Genomic DNA, 22,394 nt, shown 5'->3' with positions numbered 1-22,394 from the left:
GATGGGGCCCCATTCTCCTACTGACTTCTTCCACTATCCCCTTTTATTTTCCATTCCCTGCCCTCCTCCCTTTCTTCCCCTCCAGACACACACACACACACACACACACACACACACACACACACACACACACAGCACCCTCTTAGAGTAGGATCCATATTAGGTCATGCACAAACAGGCTAGATGTGGGATGTGCACAACAAGAACATCTCTTGCTTCATTACCAGGGCCCCAGGTGCCTGCTACTTCCCCTGAGTAGCAGGAGCCTTGTTGTTTGATGTGGGGATCATTATGGTGGAGAAGCCAGCCTCCCTCCTCTCCCCTCCCCTCTTCCCAGCACAGCTGAAGCTTGTCTTATGGTCATACTTACAGACAATGAATAATGAACTGATTTTTAATACGTGTGATTTCCTTTGAGATTGTTTTGAAATGCACAAAGTTAACTACTTTAAAGTCCCTCATCCTTTGCTGCTTTTTGACACTGCGGGCTTGAAAATAGTTGATAATGAACTTGGGAGGTTGGGCTTCTTGTCAGAGGGGATTAGATGTTATAATGTTTCAAGTGCAACCATGTATTAATGGTTCATCCCTAAGGGCCAAACACATACAAGGAGTTTTTTCGACTACAATGCCAGGTTCAAAGATGGAAAACAAAGGGAAGGGACCGACAGAGGAACCTCATTTTCTGGCTCTGCCAGGAAACAAGGGCGATAAGGCTATGTCTACACACAGAAAGGGGTTCACATGTCTTTCTTGGTTCAATTGACTGGTCCCTCTTCCTTCTTGCTCACTGTCAACGCCAGCTGGTTCCCTTACTTGAGAAGAAGGGGAGAGAGTTGAAGAAATACACCCCTGGGCTCTGGCTTATTAGGAAAGATGAAAAGCTCTTAGACAAGAGGGCAGGAATAATCCAGGAGGGATTCCAAGAAGAAGAGACTTGTGAGGGCAGTTTGACTGGATCTTAGAGTACCTCTGGGGGAGTAATGTGTAAGCAGCCTGGATAGACAGGCTGGAGGCAGATTTGTGGAGGGCTTTAAATGAAAAAGAGAGGAATTTTCTATTTTAATCTGAAGGAAATGGGGAGTCATTGAAGGTTCTTAGGCAAAGTGACATAGACCTGTGTTTTAAGAATATCACTTTGGTAACTATGTAGAGGATAGATTGAAAAGAGGAAAATCGGGATGCAGAGAGTTCCAATTAATGTCATCATTGTCACTGTCAAAGAAATAGGTGATGAGATCCCATAGTAGGTTATTTTTGCATTATTAGAGAGCAAGAATGTATGTAGGATGAATATGTATGAGGGATTGAGCACTGATTATGTATAATATATTACATATGTAATATAATATATTATAGTAAATAATGATTGATTATATTGATTAAATATAATATTATACTTAACATAATCATTATTATAATATTATGCTTATTATAATAATGATTAATTATATTACTTCAGTATGTTAATGATTATTTTTGCTACTTAGATATAAATGAGAGTGGAAAGTTGCAAAACTGGATGACTGGAAGGATGGTGGCATTAGTAGGACCATAATTATTATGGACCAAACAAGGATTTGTATCAGGGTATCAACATAGAAAGTATAGAGTATTCACATTCTGTACTATCAATAAAAATAGATATGATAAGAGTAGGGGTAATTAAGATACTAAGTTTGGTTTCACACATGGTCAGGGTTAGGTGGGGTAGTCAAATATCAAATACTGCAGAGAGGTTAAGAAGGATGAAGACAAAAAACATTGAATTCAGGAAAAAATAGATCATTTGGTGACTTTTCGAAGAGCAGTTTTAATGGAACAGTGGACATGAAATCTAGATTGTAATTGTTTCAGAAATGAATGAAAGGTGAAAAAGTGGATGTCACTTTCTTGGATAAGTGGATAAGAGAATATATCTACTTTTTTCTAAAAATTCAACTGAAAAAGAAAGAGATATAAAGCATGATAACAAGGGGATATTAGGGTCAAATCAAGACTTGTTTTATCTTTAAGGATGGCAAAGATCTTGCAATGTCTGAAGGCAGAAGGACAGGGACTCAGAAAAAGTTGAATGGTAGGAATGGATAGGGTTTGATCAATGGGGAAGCAGTTGGAAGAGATACAAAGGGTTGGGATCAAGAACAAAAGTAGGAAGAACTGATCAAGAAAACAAGTACTTTCTTTGAGATTGGAGCAAAGAAAAAATGATAGGGGTGAAATAAAAAAAAAAAAAAGATTTTAAGCATGGAATTGGGGAGGAATGGAAAAGCTCAAAGGGATGACTTAATTTTTTTCAATGATGTAATACAATGTTATATAAGGTTCCGCCTAGAGTAGCAGTATAGGACAATGGGGTAAGCATTGGATTAGAACCAAAAAACCTGAATTTATGTCTCACTTTTGCTGTTTACCAGTTGTATAACCTTGTACAATTAGCTTCTCCAGCCTGGACCTCAGTATTCTTAGCTGTAAAAAGAAGGGAATTGGGATACATAGAAATGAAGGATTTAAAATTTTATGTACTCTATAGATTTCTCCAGGTGCCACAGAATTGTGTAAAAATTCAATAATTCAGCTAGTAGGGAGGATGAATTTTGCTACTGACCCCAGCAAAATAAAAGATACAATGCTGGTTGGTGACTGCCTTGGCAGGCTATGGAAATAGTTGTGTAGGTTGAATGGTATAATTTGGAGATATGTTTTATTCCTGGAGTAAGTATCTGAAATATAATGGAGTTTCTTTGGCTATCCCCCAGCTAATAGTGTAACCCATTTATTACCCCACCCCACCCCCATTTACTTTTAATTATTGTAGGTAGCTAGCTGGTACAGTGGATAAAGTATTCAACTTAGAATCAGACTAAGTTCAAAATCTGTTTCCAGATACTTTAAAGTGCTAAATAAATGTTTACCATTATTAGTATTGATATTAATCATTTCTTTTGCATGTATTTATTTGGCTACATTATTTCTCCCCAATAGTATGTAACCTCTTTGAAGGCAGAGACCATTTCATTTCTTAATTTTATATCTGGTTCTCACTACAGTGACTGGGACATAGTTTATTTTAAAATTCTTGTTGAATAGGATAGAATAGAATTGAAAAGAATAGGACTGGATAGGATAGAATATAATAGAATATGGTAGGATAGGGGAGAATAGGATAAAATGAAACAGATAGGATCAGTTAGACTAGAATGAAATGAAATGGGATAGGATAGATAAGGAAGAATATAATAAAATAGGACAAAATAAAATAGGAAAGGAAAGGAGAGGAGAGGAGAAGAGAAGAGAGGAAAGGAGAGGAGAGGAGAGGGGACAGAAAAGATGGGTGAAACAGGGTAGAATAGAATATATCAAAACAGGGTATGTTATAGATATTAACCAGTTTGAATCTAACAATAACCATGGGAAGTATATACAATTATTATTCCCATTTTAAACATGAGGAAACTGAAGCAGATGGTAGTTAAATGATTTGTCCAGGGTCATAGTAAAGGTCTGAAATCATATTTGAATTCAGATCTTCTTGAGACCATCATTCTATTCACAGACTATCTAGCTGCCTTATTAGAAAATGAAGCTATAGAAATTATGTAGTATGAGGGGCAAGAAAAAGGACTTGAAACTTGTCCTTGGAAAGGACTGGGATAAAATCTTACCTGCAATACTTAGTAACTGGGTGGATGATAATGGACAATCCACTTAATTTCTTTGGGTCTCAATTTAGAGGCAGCAAGATAGTACAATGGTTAGAGTGGTGGACCTGGAGTTAATGATATATATGTATGTATGTATATATACATGTATATATATGTATGTATGTATATATATATATATAAAACCATTTTATATATATATATAAATCTAACCATTTTATATATATAATACCAGCTATACAACCCTAGACAAGTCTCTTAACATCTCTCTACCTCAGTTTCCACATCTGGAAAATAAGAATAATAACACCCACTTCTCAGAATCATTGTGAAGATAAAATGAGACAATATTTGCAAAGTACTTTGTTAAATTTAAAGCAGTATATATGATCTATTCTCATTATTATTATTTTTAAAATGGAAATTTCTTTAGTTCTGAGAATCACAGGAGATCATATATGTAAAGGATTTTATAAACCAGTGATTCTTTATTTGATGGATAAGAGGTACATAGATAGGTTTCAGATGAACTTGGATAAATATGTGTGTGTGTGTGTGTGTGTGTGTGTGTGTGTGTTTTCACTAGCCTATAAATGAAATCATTTACTTCACTTAAAAATTTTTAAATCAAGCAAAAATATTATTTGACAGTTATATGTCATCAGAGTGCCAAGGGGGTCCATGACACAAAGGAGGTTAAGAACCCTCATTATAAAATTACAAAGCACTGTATGCCATCTGCTTGTCATACAAGTCAAACAGAACTAATTATAAGAAGAACAACCCAAGTAAATGGGAGACAAGTATAATAGAGACCTGGGTTCAAATTCTGCTTCTGACATACCAGTGTGAACTTGAACAAGTGATTTGATGGCCCTGTGGCTAAATGTCTTCATCTGGAAAATGAGAGAGGTGAATCTAGATGATCTCTGAGGTCCTTACAGCTTAACAACAAACTTGATGATTTTGTGGGAACCGGTAAGACTCATCTGTCTGTCTATCTGAGCCTCTAGAATGTTTCTTCTCTCAGTTATCCAGCAGCTGACTTCCATAATTGTCACTAGTAAGGCCCTTTGCTGTAAGTCAGAATTCTCTGTCTTCTAGGCAAAGAAAACCTGGATTTTGTTCAAATGGTGTTTGGCTCTGACTCCCTAGAGAAAATGCTGCAAAATGGGATAGCTGGTTCTGTCTCCTCCGCACTTCTGCTAATTAAACACCTTCAACTCACTCTTTTTTGGCTCATTCCAAGAAGATATTATTTTTAGCTCCACAGGGTTAAAGGGGAAAGGAAGTGTGCCAGATTCAGGTTGTTAGAGAGGGAGGCAGAGGAGGAAGCTCAGAGGGGCACCACAATGATTAAGATTCCACTTAATAAGAGGATGGAGCTTGAGAGCTCAATCCCGACCTAAATTAAGCTCCCCTGCTTAGAGGACTTCCTAGGCAGCATCACTGAGCCCCTGAAATACAGAGAATTCTAGCAAAGGGCAACATAACTTCTTTGGACACAAACAGAAATAAAAGTTTTTAAATCCCCCAAATAAGTTCTTATCCCTCATAACTTGCGAAAATGACCCACCTTTCATGAGTTACAACCAAGACAGGATAAACACAGCACCTCATAAGCCTTTTCAGCTTTTTTGACAGCCCTTCTCTCCCTCCAGTCCATCAAGGTAATAAATGGCAAGAGTAGCACACTCACAATTAGGAGGCCAAGAGGTTAATTTACAGGGTTCTTGCTGATAAAGTCCATCTCCAGACCCTGCACTCCATTGCCTATCGATAATCTCAGCCTTACCCATTACTTAGTGTCGGTGCTGGATTGAGGTGTACAGGCTACAGGCCTGGCTCAAATGATGTGATCAATCTCTGTCAGCTTTGCTCTTTCCTTTGCTGCTTCTTTCTTCCTTTGGCCCCTCCTCTTCTCATCCAGCCAGTGATTAGAGATGCAAGCTCCTCAGGCCCTTACTGACAATGCTGCTCAATTTAGGGTCTGGGAGAGTCAGATGTAGCAGACAGTACTTGGGACCAAAAAAAATATGGCTCTAAGTTACATAAGCAACTCCTTGAGTCTTGAATCACATCAAGAAAAAAAAAAGTGTTCTCCTTTCTTCCTCACTTCCCTCCTTCCTTTCTTCCTTCCTCCCTTCCTCCTTTCCTTCCTCTTTCCATCCTTTCTCTTTTCTTTCTTGTTTTTTTTCCTTTTTTCCTCCCTTCCTCCTTCCTTTTTTCCTATTTTCCTTCCTTCTTCCCTCACTCCTTCTTTCATTCCCCCCCCACCTCTCTCCCTTCCTTCCTTCTTTCTTTCCTTCCTTCCTTTTACACTGTCCTTCTTATGATACAGGTATGCCATAGATTCTGTTAATGGTACTGTTTCTATAATATCACCTGGCTTCAGCACTGAAAGAACCCTTAGCTATAAACTGAATCAACTTTTTCATTTGATGGAGAATAAAACTAAGTTCTAGAGAAGGACAGGGATTTCTCTACAGGGAATAATAAGTATGAAGGACATTACATTCGTTCCATGTAAATCCAATATTCTTTCTATACAAATCATATTTATATTTTTGTTTCTTTTTAAATAGCACTTGAAAGTTTGCAAAATGCTGTTCCCACAATGACCCCAGGAGATTGGTAGTACAAGTATTCTTCCCATTTCATAAATGAGGCACCAAAGCTCCGAGAGTTTAAGTGACTTCTCAAGATCATGTCATTCCTTTATTCTCAAAGACATCACAAGGGTGACATTTTGACTTGCATATGGATTTGAGTGAGGCAGAGTGGCACAAAGTCACTAGCCTCCTTCTCTTCTCCATGGTCATTCAAGTCCAATGGCAAAACAAAGATCAAAATAACTAGCCATGGCCCAGGATGCAGTGGGTGAATTTGATCTTTTTGAATTAGGGTCTTTCCTAGGTCTCAGCTTGTTTGAGGTTACACCCATTCTATGATTGTGTTATGCAAGAATTGAGAAAAAGATGGCCTGATTTACCATCCCATAGTTACCAAACAGAAAACAATTGTTATTTATACTCATTCTAAGCCATCAAACCTAAACAATAAGCTACAGAGGCTTGGATTGCACTATTCAATGAAAGCCAGAATGATTTGGATTTTTAGGCATAGTAATGTAGCTTTAAAACATAATGGACTTTTTTTTTTTAAAGCCTGTTTTTCAGAACTACATTTCAAGAAATAAAAAAATGAATAAAAATGCAGAGGACACAAGTAAATTGTCTTAGATTTAAAAAAATAAAATGAAGGAAGAAGAGGAGGAAAAAGAAAAAGAGGTAAAGGAGGAAAAAAGAAATAATAGCATTTCTCAACTTTTGTTCCAATAGGCATGTTGTGTTCCCAGAAGATGACTTCTATTATTCTCAAATAACATGACTGACAATTAATACAAAACTTTCTCCTAAGAATCTAATTTACTCTTTCCCATAAATAAATTTTAAGTCAAGATGTAATTCCTTAGCGCCAGATTTAGGGTTCAAATGCCCATCTTCAAAAATGAAGATGTGAAGACTAAGGGAAAAAGTATTAGTGCGTCTTGAAATCTTTCCCTGGAGCTGTTAGGAGAGTTTTTCTCTGAACTGGAGAATGGAATTTACAGATACAAAATCTTTAAAATGATTACTTTATTCTAGAGGGCAATAGGATTTGGTCCAGGTCACAAAATGTTGGACTAGAAATCTAGATGCATTGAGTTCAAATCCTATTTCTGATTTGAACAAAACATTTTGTTTACTAGAATCAAAATTTCTTCAGCTACAAAATGGAGATAATAACTGCAATTGTTTTGTTGTTATGTGTTGTTATAAGGCTCCAGTGAGTAAATGTGTATAAAATGCTTTGCAAACCTGAAAGTGACAGAAATGTCATTCATGATTATTATCATAGCATCAATCCCTCATTTCCCACACTGGGGAGCAGGCACAGTGCCATTAAATGACTTTCTCAAAGTTAACCAGGTATTAAATAGTAGATTCAGTATGTGAATCCAAGTCTCCTGGTCCTAAATCCAGGGATCTAAATGATGTTCATGGAATTGTTTGCACCAAGGATCCATGAATTCCAGGGGTGGAAAAATCCTCCATGAAAGTAGAACCCATATCTCCTCCCACCCCCATGGCTTTGGTGGTAAGTCCTAAGGAGTTCTCTGAAGTGTATAGAGACTAAGTTACTACTAATTTAGAGTCACACATTTTCTGCAGAAGCAACATTTTTTTCCAGTTCTTCTTGACTCTATACTTGATTTTCTATTCCCTAATCCTCTGAGATCTTGATAGAACATGGCCTCCGTGTGTTGGGCATATCTCTGCACACTCATGTGAGTGCCTTTGTCAAGAACCATAAATCCAGAGCTGGAAGGGAACTCCAAGGTCCCCCCAACCCCCTGCCTTATTTTACAGATGAGGAAGTTGAGGCTCAGACAGGGGAAATAAATAATTTGAGATTATATGTATAGGAAGTATCGGAAGTAGAATTTGAACTCACATCATCTAGCTTCAGAACGCTTTTCATTGTACCAGGGAGATGACTGTTATTAGGGAATTTGGAGTGGAATCCCTTGCCTCCTAACAAACACTTGGGATAGGAAACTGCAAAGCAAAGTACAGGTAGATAAGGTTATTATCCACAGGACACTATAGACTATCAATTTTAATGAAGATTCAGCAGAACATGACCTATAGCATAACTAAAAAAAGGAACTTCTGGCCTAGAAGTGACCTAGACGCCAAGGCTCCATGAGCTGACTGCTTAGAGCCACTGGTTGATTCTAAATAGGAAGTAGTGGACTTCAAAGAGTATAACTTTGTTGTTATGAGTCATCAGATGCAAAGGGTTGGTTTGATGTTGTTCATTTTTCAGTCTTTGTGACCCCATTTGAGGTTTTCTTGGAAAAGGTACTGGACTCTAGACTAGTAGCCATTTAACTTCTACATGCCTCTGTCAACTCCCTAGGACTGGTCACCAAAGTCACGGGAGGAGGTATGGGATGTGCTGCCATGGAGCACTTTCCCACCTGTGGCTGCTCATGGATCTTTAGTGCAATCATTCTTATAAGTTTCTTTCTTTAGCTTATTTTAGAGAGGAGGAAACTAAGGCAAACAGGGTTAAGTAACTTGCCTAGGGTCACTCAGTTAGATTGAAACTCAGGCCTTGCTGACTCCAGGCCCAGCTCTCTATCCACTGAATCACCTCACTGCAAGGGTATCAGTCAATTATCATAAGCATGTTCTAAAATAATGATTGATGGATTTCCTTTGAGACACTAGTCGGGTCTTAAATTGGACTTTAGGAGTGGACAGTTATTTAACATAAAAATGTAATAACTATTAAATTCCATCTAATTAATAGCCTATTAGGTTGTATCTCCCAAGAGAATGGCAGAATTTCTTTGTCATATCAGTTGGAGCCAAATGCAACACTAGATTTTCTTGTTCAGGGACAAGTTTTGCACTGATCGCGTTGAACTTTTGAGCTGCCCTAAAGGCATTTTAGATAGTTCTACAATTTTCACTCTTAATGGGAATTTAGCTGAAATTTAATATTAAGACAGCGGGGTAAAAGGGCAGAAGCACTGAATTAAAATTAAGAAGATCTGGGTTCAAATTCTCACTCTGCTATTTACTACCTATTTGAACTTGGGCATTGTTAAAATTTCTTGCATCCCTCTTCTTTGGAATAGCACAATTACAACTCTATTTTAGAAGCTCATCACTTTTTTTCTATATTTTTATCACAATTGCCTTCTGATAGATATTCCTGCCTCAAGTCCACCTCTCCAATCTATCCTAAACAAACTACAAAATTGATATTGTTAAAGTACCATTCTCCTCCTCAGGAAACTTCCATAACTCTCTAATGCCTATAAAATAAAATTTAAATCTTTTTGTTTGGCATGTAAAGCCCTTTTAAAATTTATCTCCATTCTATGTTTCCAGGTTTACTGAATGTTTATTATCTACCATGAAGTCTATATTCCAGTTAAATTAGCCTACTTGTAGTTTTTTTTTTGGGGGGGGGGTGGGATGCTTAGTGATTTTTTAGTTAAGTCTGACTCTTCATGGCCACTTTCAGGTTTTCTTGGCAAAGATACTGGAATGGTTTGCTATTTCCTTATGAAGTTCATTTTACCAGATGAGGAAACTGAGGCGTACAGGGTTAAATGAGTTGCTCATGGTCACATAACTCTCAAGTGTCTGAGGCCTGATTTAAACCTAAGAAAATGAGACTCTTTAACTCTAAGTCCAATGCTCTATTTGCTGAGCTACATGGATGATCTATAAGGTTCCATCTAGCTTTAAACTCTGGACTTGCTCCTACTCATGGAGTGACTAAGCAAGCTATTTTAATTCCCTGAATCCATTTCCTCATTTTTAAAGTTTAAAAAAAAAATAACAATACTTCCACTTAGTGTCTCTCAAAATTGGTGTAAAAACATTTTATAAACTTCAGAGTCCTATAGAAAGAGACTATTTTGTAAAGAGACCAGGAAAAATCTGGACCTGTGCTTTCCTCAGTATGGCAGAAATCCCAGTGTGTCAACTCTTACCACCAAGGCAGATTGGCTATCCATCATCTCAGAGATTTTTCTGGTCTCTGAGAGGTTAAATGAATGGCCTACAGTCACACAGCCAATAAGTGTCAAGAGTAGAGCCATAGAGAGGAATTGTTTCACATGAATAAAAACAGTAGAATAGGGTGGAGGTAAGGGGTTGGGGTTTATCAGAGTAAAGTAATGTCCAGTGAGCATAGTGGACACTGAAGAAAGGACAGGCAGTCTGTTGAATGTCAGCATTCTGGAAATAGCACTATTCAGCTTATGTGTCTATATCTCTACATAACTTGAATTCAGGTCTTCCTGACATCAAGGTCCAACCCTCTGGGCAACATCCTATGCCGCTGCTCATTCAATTAAGTTTCTTACTGAAGTAATTTTCACCTAGCAACTCATTTGAAGATAATTTGTAAATATAATTATAGTTCTTATCTAATTTGATTCTTTTCCCAAAGGACAACAAGATGGCCTTCTAACACTTCCCCAGCAGACCATGTGAGATACTGTTTGGACTGGCTCTTCCGCTGAGAGGCCTGAATCCCAGAGGTAGTGAGAGTGCCAGCCATCTCTTCCTCCCTCACATGATGGTATGTAGCACAAAACTCTAATTTTTTAAAAAAATTATAAGTGCCAAGATCTCACTTAGCTCTATTGCCATTCGAACCCACACATATTCTCTCTTAGTATTCTCCATAGTCATAACTATTATGCAAGTATAGGATTTCCCCCAGAGCTACAAACCTGGAAACTCAAATATTAAGCAGTATGAAAGAACAATGTATATGGCCCGTTCATTGTTTGGTTTTCTTTTCCTTCACTCCTTGCATGTACAGCTCCTCCCATCTGAGAAAGCCATTAGTGCTGAGGAGAAGAGGCCTGCCTCACACTTCATTGAAAATGGGACATATTTGCTTTTTTTGGAAAGTGTCCGTCCGAGAGAAATCAAATTCCACCAAAGGGGAAAATGTAACTACCCAAATATAATCACATGTTCCTTAAGGCAGGGTTGCCACAGGTTTAAATACTCCCCAGCTCTTTATGCTTCTCTGCCCATCCTACTATATCCCAAAGGGGAAGCTCAAGCAAGAATGTAGCATGCTAGGAAAACATTATTAATTAGAGACTTCTCTCTCGATGACTCAGTTTTCTCATTTTAAAACACAAAGAGTTGGACTCAAAGCCCTTTATACGCTCTTAAAGTTCTAAATCTAAATCTAAGATACTAGAAACTTAAAGTTCCTTCAGGGTATAGGGATACGAGCCATCTGGACCTATGTCTACATTAGAACATAGCTAGATTTCAAAGTAATGTACTTTTATGCTTATGTCTTAACACAGATGCAACTTTTAGATAATACACTAACTGTGCCCTTGCAGAGTTCTCAGGCTAGTAAGGAGATAAGACACTGACACAGATAAGCATAATGTGCAATAATATTTGACAAGAACATTAGAATGCTAGAAATAACGTCCAACTGAGTTGGCTTTTAATGGATAGATTAGAATTCAGAATGAAAGGGAACTGGGGGTACTTTTCAGGTATGAAAAAAATATAGAGTGAGAAAGTACACAGATCTTTCAAGACAGACTTATTGTCCCAGTTTGGCTAGAGTGGGAAATGAATACAGTGAAGATGTGAGATATAAGATAAGATGGGATATAGAACCTATTGCTTAAAAGTGCAGACTTTGAATGCCAGCATAAGGGCTAGTGACATTATTGGGTCAACAATTTGAAAAGAGTGCTGACATGACCAGATTTATATATAAGGACATTCCCAGTAAATGTAGATGGACACTCTTTGTGCAACTTTTAGATTCTGAGATTTGCCTAAATCACTTGAGATTAAATAACTTGGTCACACATGCTCCATGCACCCCTGCTAGCTATTATCCTTTATCTATTTTTCCTTTCACAGCTAAACATCTTGATATGGCTATCTGCAATGGATACCTTCATTTTCTTTCCTCTCACTTTCTTCTAAACACTTCAGTCAGACAAATCTCATCATTCAACTGAAACTGCCTTCTTCAAAATTACTAATTACTCATTATTTGAATATTAATTATTATTAAATTGCTCTTAATGGCCTAATCTTAATAACCTTTTCTCAGTACTCATCCTTCTTGACCTCTCTGCAGCTTTTGCCACTCTTGGTCACTATCTTCTTGATATTCTCTTCCCTGTTTCCATGTCATGGCTCACTCCTGGCATCCTCTTACCTGAGTCTTTCTTTTGCTAGGTTTTCAGCCAAAGCAGGCTCATTAATTGGGGGTGTCCTTCATGGCTCTGTCTTGGATCCTTTCCTCTAAATCCTTTTTACTATTTCAGTTGGTGATCTAATCAACTGTGGATTCAATTATCATCTCTGCAGATGATTGAGCTCTTGACATCCAATCTCATATCTTCAATTGCCTATTGGACAACTTGAATTGATTGTCTTGTAGACATTTTAACACTTCCTTCTTTTAAACTTCTGATTTACTCTTAAAGACAGTAAAGATGGTGCAATGAAAAAGTTCTGATGCTAGAATCGGGAGGACCTGAGTTCAGTCCCAGTTTGAGCCACTTATTGGGCAAGTCATTTAATCTTGTCTGCCTTGTTTCCTCATCTATCAAATGAGATGAGGAAGACAATGGCCAGCCACTCCAGTCTTTGCCAAATAGGTCATGGAGATTTGGACATGATTGACACAACTCAACATCAAATTATAGTAAAAAGTGTCATTATCTTCCTAGTCATCCAGATGCACAATTTAGGTATCATTCTAAACTCCTCACTCTCTCTCTCTCCTGATAATCTATCAATAGTCAAGTTCTCTTATTTCTATCTTCATAACTCCTCTCATATATGCCCCCCTTCTCTCCTCTACCACTGCTACATCCTGGTGCAGATTCACATCACCTCATTCCTGTACTTTGGCAGTAACTTTCACTTGGTCTCCTCAGTCACATCTTCCCCATTCCAATCCAATCCCCATGTATCAAATTCATCTTCTTAAAAAGCAAATGTGAACGTCTTGCCCCTCCTATTTATTCAACTGCAGTGGCCTCCTATTGCCTCCAAGATCAAATAAAAAATTCCCTGTTTGGCTTTTAAAGACTTTCTTAACTTAGCCCCTTACTACTTTTTCCAGTTATCTTCACCTTACTTCTTTCCTCTCATGTATTCTGTAATTTAATGACACTGGCCTTTTTTCAGTTCACAAGTCATCCTCCCCTTCTCTCAACTTTGAGAATCATTACTATTTCCCATTTCTGCCTTCTGGCTTCCCCAGCTTCTTTCAAGTCCCTACTAAAGTCTTATCTTACAGAGGAAACCTTGCTTGGTCCCCTTTTATACTAGTGCTTTTTCTCTATTAATTATCTCCAATTTATCTTGTCTATAGCTTACAAGTATATAGTTTCTTGTACATAGTTACCTTTCCCATAAGACTGTGAGTACCTTGAGAAGAATTGTTTTTCACCTATCCTTGAGTGCTTAGAGGCCACATCAATCTGAACTGACTAGATCATGTCAAATTAAGAAAACATAATTCAATAGGATTAAATGCAAAGTCTTATTTTGAATTCATCTAATTTCACTTTGAAAAATCAATGTTACAAAGGTAATAAAAGGTAGAACTATTTAGGCAACAATTCAGCTGTAAAGATGTGAGGTTTTCAGTGGCCTGAACTGGATTACTGTGGTCAGCTTTGGTTGCCATATTTATAGAAAGGATAATGTAGAGATGTTTAGGGGTGGGCAACAGAGATTGATCAGCAGTGGCCTCAAGATCCCTGCCATTTGAGAAGGGCGCTCCAACCAGGGATATTTAGCCTGAAGAAAAGAAGAGTAAGAGGAGCATAATAGCTATGTTTAAGTTTTTAAAGGGCTGTCATGTAGAAGAAGGATTATCTGCTTGGGCCCAAAGGGGATAACTAGGAATGATGGGTGAAAGTTTCAGAAAGTATTTTTAGCTAAGGAAAGATTTTAACAATTAGAGCTATCTAAAAAAAAAAAAAAATGCAATGTCTTGCCTGAGGAGGTAATAGGTTCCCTCTCTTAAGAGGTATTTAAATGAAGATTTGATGAATATTTGTTGGTAACATTATTAATTTGAATCTTGGTCATATAGAAGCTGAACTCTCTGCTTTCTAAGCCATCTTCCAACCCAGAGATGCTGCGATTCCATTATTCTGGTGTTGGAAGTCCATCCACTCTTTCCTTCAAGTATAACTCAGATGCCACTTCCCTAACGTCATCCCAGAGGCACTCAAATGAAAATGAAATCTCCCTTTTCAAATGTCTCATGGAACTTTGCCTGTATTTTTTCCTTCATTCATCTATTCTCCCTTGTGTCTCAGTTATTTGTTTATATCAGTCAATTAAGCAACAAGTACTTATTAAGCACTTCTATGCCAGAAAATGAACTAAGCATAGAGGGGTTTAAAGACAAAAAAGAAATACAATCTCGCACCAAGGAACTTACATTCTAACTGTGAGCATGTACATATGTAAGTGTGATGTACACACATACACACATATATACATATATAGATGAATAAATATCATGTATACATTTAAATGTACATTTTTATATGCATGTGTATATATTAACAAAAGGTTTATATATGTGGATAGCCAATATATACATACCTACACATGCATGTGTACATGTATATATATGATATATATATGTATGCATACATGTATACAAATATATATATGTATATATATACACACATTCATAGAGATCAAAAAAATATTTTCCTATCCTCAAAGTGTGTGTGTGTGTGTGGGGGGGAAGATTTCAGATGCTTCTGATCTCTGTAAATCAATCTTTAAGCCAGATCCATGATAAGGGCTAGAAAGAAGGGGAGAAGAAAGCCAGAGGGCCATAGTGCTGATTAAGTATTCTCCCTCCCCATGTACACACACACACACACACACACACACACACAAACACACACATACACACACACATGCACACACACACACAATGATCTGAGAAATAGTCTGAGATCAAAGGAAAGGGGGAATTTAAGATTTTAGCAATGATGGACACCAGGGGCAGCTATGTATCATTTTTTCCACTCATGGCCCCTTTTCAGTGGACGTGGAATCAGGAAGATGTGCATTTAAAATCCCAGAGCAGATACTTACTATGACTTGACAAGTCACTTGACATTTCTGCACTTTGATTCTCCCATCTGTAAAATGGGGGAGCCTCTAAAGCCCCTTCTATCTCTGAACCTATGACACTATGAAGAATATGACCAGAAAAAAGTTGGACTGATCACATATACCAGGAGTGAAGGCTGAATGATAGATACCAGAGTTTTTTATTAGCACACATATAATGTCAAGAGAATATAAAGATCCTTGTCACATTGGGCAGAACTCATCTTTTTAGACAACTTCAGCCATAGTGTCTATATTCCATTCCACAAGGGCCATGATCTTCATCCTCAATTAAAAAAGAAGCCACTGGAGTCGTGCTGAGTTTTAATATGCCAGCAATCTCCCTCTATTCTAAGCCTGCACTGCATTTCCAAGTGCTCAGTACAGTGCCTGCAGACTGTTAGTGCTAAATAAAGGCTTCATGTCTGGCATTCTATCTGCCTTTGTACTTATATCTATCTACCTATGTATATGCATGTCTATTTTTCTGTCTGTCTGCCTTTCTGTATATCCAAATCTATCTATCTATGTCTATTTTGTCTATCTATATGCCTATTATCTATATCTAATCTATTTGGTGGTTTATTTTTCTATTTATCTAATCTATTTCTGACTATCTGTCTACCTAATCTAATTTTATGTCTAATCTATTTATCTGTCTATTTATCTATCATCTTTCTTTCTATTATCTATTGTTTATCTATCTCTAGCCTACAACAATTTTATGAGGAGAAATGAAGATTAACACAGGATGAATAGGCATGGATGACTTGCAGTCCACAAATTTGGAGGGATTGTCACTGAAGTCACAGACATTTTCACACTGGATTAATACTATGATTCAGCAGAAGTCCAGCAGAAAGTCCCTGGAACAGTATCAATGCCCAATTTTCTTAAACAAGAATCAGCCAGTAAACTGAAAGCCAAAGACAAGGCAGAGAAGTTGTTCCTACAGTTGCCTCCCCATCCTAGGTGCCTTCCAGTCCAATTCTTGTAACTTTATGGTTGGGGGACCAATATATCCTCCCAGTACATGCCTGCTGCATTTGTTCTGTCTGGCTCCGTGACAGCTAACCTCTGAAAGTGTGAATTATAGCCAGTTTGTGTAAACCACTTCAGGTGAAGAAGGAGACATTTGTGATTGATGCCAAAAATTCACTGAGCTGAGGTAAAAACTGTTTGCATAACTCAATGTGCCATGGCCCATAGGCCCTTCTACTTGTAAGCACTGCCCAGTATTGAGGTACTTCCAGGCACTTCGTAATTTGACTAAAAAATAGAAGAGGAGAGGTCATAATCTGTCCTCTTTTAGCTTTACATTTTAACTTGCTTTTGGAAGTCCAAAACCCAGAAGCATCCTGCCATAGTAGAGACACCACAGGATATGGAATCAGAAAGCTTGGATTTGAATTCTGGATCTGTACTACATATGACCTTGCAGTTAAAGAGATTGCTCTTTGTGACCTTTGGAGTCACAAATCTCTGGTCCTCAGTTTTCTCCTATGGATATTTGGGGTGGAGAGTTGAAACATAATTAACTCCATGATCTCCTCTAACTTAGGATACCATAATCCTAAAACAACTGATCTGAGTTAGTCTACTCTTTCTGATAGGAGCCAAAGAAAACCACATTACCAATGGCTGAGTTTAAATAAAAAATCGAATGTTTTAAGCTTCTAATATATGCCTTTCCATGCCAAGCCACCAGTTCTGGAAGGAAAAAAGAGATACTCCTGAACCTTCCCTCCCTTCCAACCACCTCACCCAACACACACACACACACACACACACACCCCTCTTACTCTATACAAGCCATCAGGTTAGGAACAAAGACCTTCCTGGTTTCTCCATTCCAAGAGAATAATCAGATCAACATGGTGGTCTACTGCTCTGTGGCTCATCTTCTTAAACATACTTGGAATCACTGGGATTCAGAGTAGTGGGCTACCTCAACCAAAGCTCCTTTCCTTGCTCCCATTCCTTGCTTCATCTTAGCTCTACTCTTCTATTATCTGTATCACACCCATTTTTCCCTACTTCTTCATTCTATCTTCTGGAACCTTTACACTATTAATAACAAACTGATCTCATTAGACCTGCCCTTTTCCCACCAACACCCCCCCCACCCTCTTTTTCTCAATGTTTTATTAAAGCTCTTTATTTTCAAAACATATGTGTGTGTATATATATATTTTTTTAACATTCAACCTTGCAAAACCTTGTGTTCCAATTTTTTTCTCTCCCTTCCTCCCTAGATGGCAAATAATTCAATATAATTTGCAATATAATTCAATCTATATAATATATATTCTTTATATATAATTCAAGCTACACAAGAAAAATCGGATCAAAAAGGAAAATAAAATGAGAAAGAAAACAAAATGCAAACAAACAATAAAACAATGAAAATAATATTTTGTGATCTATACTCAGTCCCCACAATCTCCTCTCTGGATACAGATGGTTCTCTCCATCACAAGACCATTGGAACAGGCCTGAATAACCTCACTGTTATAAAGAGCCATGACTATCAGAATTGATCATCACATAATCTTGTTGTTGCTATGTTACCATCAGTTCATGTAAGTCTCAATATATTTTAAGTTATATCAAAGGATTTTGATAAAGGCCTCATTTGTAAATGAGGCCTTTATCAAAATCCTTTGATGTAATTTTTTCCTGTTTATTATTTCCCTTCTAATCTTGTCTGCATTGCTTTTGAAAGCAAAGTCTTTCTTACAGTTATCACTGAATAACAAGGATACAGTACAAAACATGTCCAATCCAATCCAATAATTAGCTCTATGCTTGGTACTAAGGATACCAAGCCCAAATCAAAATAAGCTCTGTCCTTTAGGCGCTTACATTTTACTAGGGAGAAAGTAGAAGTAAAAAGAAGTAAACAGATATTTACATGTAGTTACTAAACAAATATGTGTGAAATCTATGAATTAAAAAGATAAGTAATTCTAAATGAAATATTGAGTGACTTTCTCTGTCTTGTTGCATACTGAGTAAAACTGAAATCCTTCTCTGTGCTGTCAAGCACAAGTTCAAAAGGCTGACATCTTTCCAGCTTCATTTAATATTAATCCCCTCAGGGGTAGCCTAAATAAACCCTTCACCTCACCTCACACCTCACAAACCGCATTCTTTATTCCTTAGTTTGTGCAAACTCTCTGCACATTATTTCTGATAATGCCTTTATTGGTGAATGGTTCTTATGTATAGATATGTATATCAATTCCCTAAGGACCCTGGATATCAGATCTTCATTAGAAAATTTCTACAAATATTTTTTTTCTGGCTAATTTTTTCTTCTCATTCTAATTGCATCTTTTTTTATTTGTACAATAACTTTTCAACTTTATGATATCAAAATTGTGTTTTATCTTCTATGATCTCTAATCCTTTCTTGGTCAAGAACTTCACCCCGACCTATAGATGTAAAAGGTAGCACCTTCTCTTCTTCTCAATTTTGCTTATGAAATGACCTTTTATATCTACATTACATAATCACTGGAATAAATTGAGATGTAACATATGATGATGATCTAAGCCCTATTTATCCCAGAGTAGTTTCCAATATCTTCAGTAATTTTTGTTAAATATAGTAAGTCTTTGTCTAAGTAGTTTCTGCCCTTGAGTTTATCAATCCCTATGTTGTTGGGGTATTTTTTTGTTCAATTGTTTCTGTATCTTGTATACCAAATATAATAATAATAATAATAATAATAATAATAATAATAACAATATTTAAGTATTACCTACTATGTATCTGTGCTAAGTACTTCATGGATATTATTTCATTTGAATCTCATAACAACTCTGAAAAGTAAGTGCTATCATAACAATTGAGGAAATTGAGACAAAAGAGGTAAAGTGAGTTGTTTATAGATAAATATTAATTATGGATATTATATATGATTCTTTTTTCTCTTATGTCTCTTTCTGGTTTAGAATCAGAACCACATTTTCTCATAAAAAGAGTTTGATAGGGTGCCATATTTTCCTGTTTTTTGCAAACACTGTATATATAATTGGAGCAAATTTGTATTTGAACAATGGATGATAGAATTCACCTATAAACTAGACATGGAATTATTTCTGATTCATAGCTTGTTAAATTTATTTTTCTGTTTCTCATTCTGATAATCTTGGAATCCTATATTTTTGTAAATATAAATTCACCTCATCAAACTATTTAAATTAATGATATAATTAATATTATTATATAGTTTTTTTCATTATTTTCTCTTCATTTGTTGAGAGTTCTTTTAAAATGTAATATTAGCAAATGTTTCCTCTTTTTAAAAACGGATTGTTTAGCAATTTTTATATTTGATTATGTTTTCAAAAAAGGTCCTTTTTATTTAAATGTTTTTTATTTTCTATTTTATCTTTTCTTTTATTTTTAGATTTTCTATTTTAGTTTTTTATTTATTCCTTTTCAAGTTTTTTAAAAGTACATGTCTAATTCATTGTTTTGTTCTTCCTGTATTTGTTGATGAAAATATTTTGAGATACATTTCCCTTACATACTGCTATAATTACCTCCCAAATATCCTTTGCAACAAAATGACATCATTGTAATTTGCTTTAATGAAATTATTAGTTTTTATGTTTTACTCTTCTACTCATTGACCAACAAAATCTTTAATATTATTTAGTCTTCCCCTAAATTTGAATACTTACTTCAGAGAGTTTTATTATTGACAATTTTTGTTACACTGTGGTTATTAGAGGTTTATTTAATTTTTCTTCATTTGTGTATCAGGTTTTTATGTCATAGGACAAGATCTTTTTTTTTAAATGCCATAAATCCACAGATGATGAATATGCATATTCTTTTTTATTCTCATTTGATAATCCCCAGAAATCTGTCTAACATTTCCACAATTCTATTCAAATCTTGAAGATTTTTTTCATTTGTCTTTTTAAAACTATTTGTCTAGATCTCAAAAGTACCCATCAAAGCGTATTGTTATTATAATTTATCTGCCAAATTTTCTTTATAATTCAACTATAATTTCTTCAATTACTTAGATGCCAATTATGATGTATACATGCACACATATTTGTTAAACATTTATGTTTCCATTAACTATTGTGCCTTTATGCTCAGTATATTCTCCTTATCTCTCTTATGCATGTTTATTTTTATTATTGCTTTATCAGAGATCATAGTGAGTACTTTTGTTGTTTTGAATTTACCTGAAATAATATCTACCTCAGAATCTCATTTTAACTATATGAATCTTCATATTTTAGGTGTGCTTATTTAAACAAAAAATTGTTAAATTCTGCTTTCTCATACATTCTATCACCCTCTTTTACTTACATTTCTTTTATTTATGTTTACTGACATAACAGTTCAACATTGCCCCCATAATATCTTTTTAGAGTTCTTTTTTTCTCTTCTCAATTGCCTTTTTACAAAGAATAAAAGGATGGAGAAAAAGAAAACAATCTGATAAACACTAGTAATTTATAACTGAAGTGGTATGTTTGTACTTCATTCTTTACTAAGCCCAGATCCCTGGTAGGACCCTTTAATCTTCTGCCTAAAAGGCTCTTTCCCCCTATATTGACCTAGGCTGGAAAAATAACTCACTGTGATTTTTTCATAGACTTCCTCTTCACTATTATTCCTAGTTTATCTTCCAGGTCTTAAATGGAGTAGGTAAGGACTAGAGATGATTTAGAATACTTCTTTATATTCCACCAATTTTTCTGGTTTCTGAGTGAGTTGCTATTTGTGTCATGGACAGTAATACCCACATTAATGGAATCCTTGGAATTCATCTGTCCTTGAGATATTGAAACATATCATTTCAATGGTGCCATTTGTTATGATGAAGTGAATATATTAAAAGATAAAAGTTATAATTAAATTAAATGTTGAAGAGATGAGAGGAAATTGCAAATTCAGGGTATTAAATTCTAAATTTCTTGGCCCAAATTTTTAAAAAGTATGCATGTACATTGGGTTTTAAAGAGCTTTCCTCCTCTATGGCCTTTTGTGTACTTTGGGGATTTTAAGTTGTTCTCTATGTTGACCATGAACTTCTCATAGCCCGTCAAGGGGTGAAGTATCATTGCAAAAGTAATTTTCCCTTCATTTATAATAAGTTCTTGAATTGGACCTCTGAACTCCAAGATTTGACCTCTGATCTCAAATTGTCAAACTAACTCCTCCTAGATTATTTTGAGTTGATGGTCATGCCATATGCTTCCACATTTACAAAGTCAAGTGTTAGGTCAAATTCCAGACTACTTTGCAAATCTATAGAAAATTACCTTTCTAATAACATAGGACTTGATTTTAACTCTTAATTGTCTGAAGCTTTATATCAGATGGATACAGTTTTTACTACTGGCTATAATTTCACATGGACCAGAAGAAAGAATGAGAGCATTCTCCATAGGGTTTGTTTGGAAATGTCCACATTCCAGAAAAGTAATCTGGAGGAAATGCTACATGTTGGGAACAATCAAGACTCCTCTCATAAGAAGCTCCTTATGACCCAAGTGCCAGAGAAATGGCCTCAGAAAAGTAAGTGTGAAATGCCAGAGAATCAGTCCTGGGGAAGCAGATAGAAAAAGCATTGCATGGACTAGGCAGATGAAGAACAGGAGCAGAGACACCCTTATGGTTTCTTCAATGGTAATATTAATACAGCTGAGAATTCTTTAATGAAGCTATGAGAAAGAAACATGAGCAGAAGATCATGGATATGTTTACTGGTACTCAGGATCAGAATTAACTCTCAAGTATCCTCTAGTACTTTATCTGAATGACCCAAGAAGAACGTCTCTGTGAATTTATCCAAACCTAATTATTTCCGAGAAAAACCTTAGAAATCAAACTAAGATATAAAATAAAATCTTCTATTTCCATAAGATACTAGCAGCTGATAAAAAGCTTTTAGGTGAACATAGGGCAATAGATTTACTCTTTACAAAAAAAGTCTGTGCAATAAAGTAACTCCATTTATGCAAA

This window comes from Antechinus flavipes, chromosome 2, assembly GCF_016432865.1.
Source record: "Antechinus flavipes isolate AdamAnt ecotype Samford, QLD, Australia chromosome 2, AdamAnt_v2, whole genome shotgun sequence".
Lineage (NCBI taxonomy): Eukaryota > Metazoa > Chordata > Mammalia > Dasyuromorphia > Dasyuridae > Antechinus > Antechinus flavipes.
Note: the sequence above shows the minus strand (reverse complement) of the source record.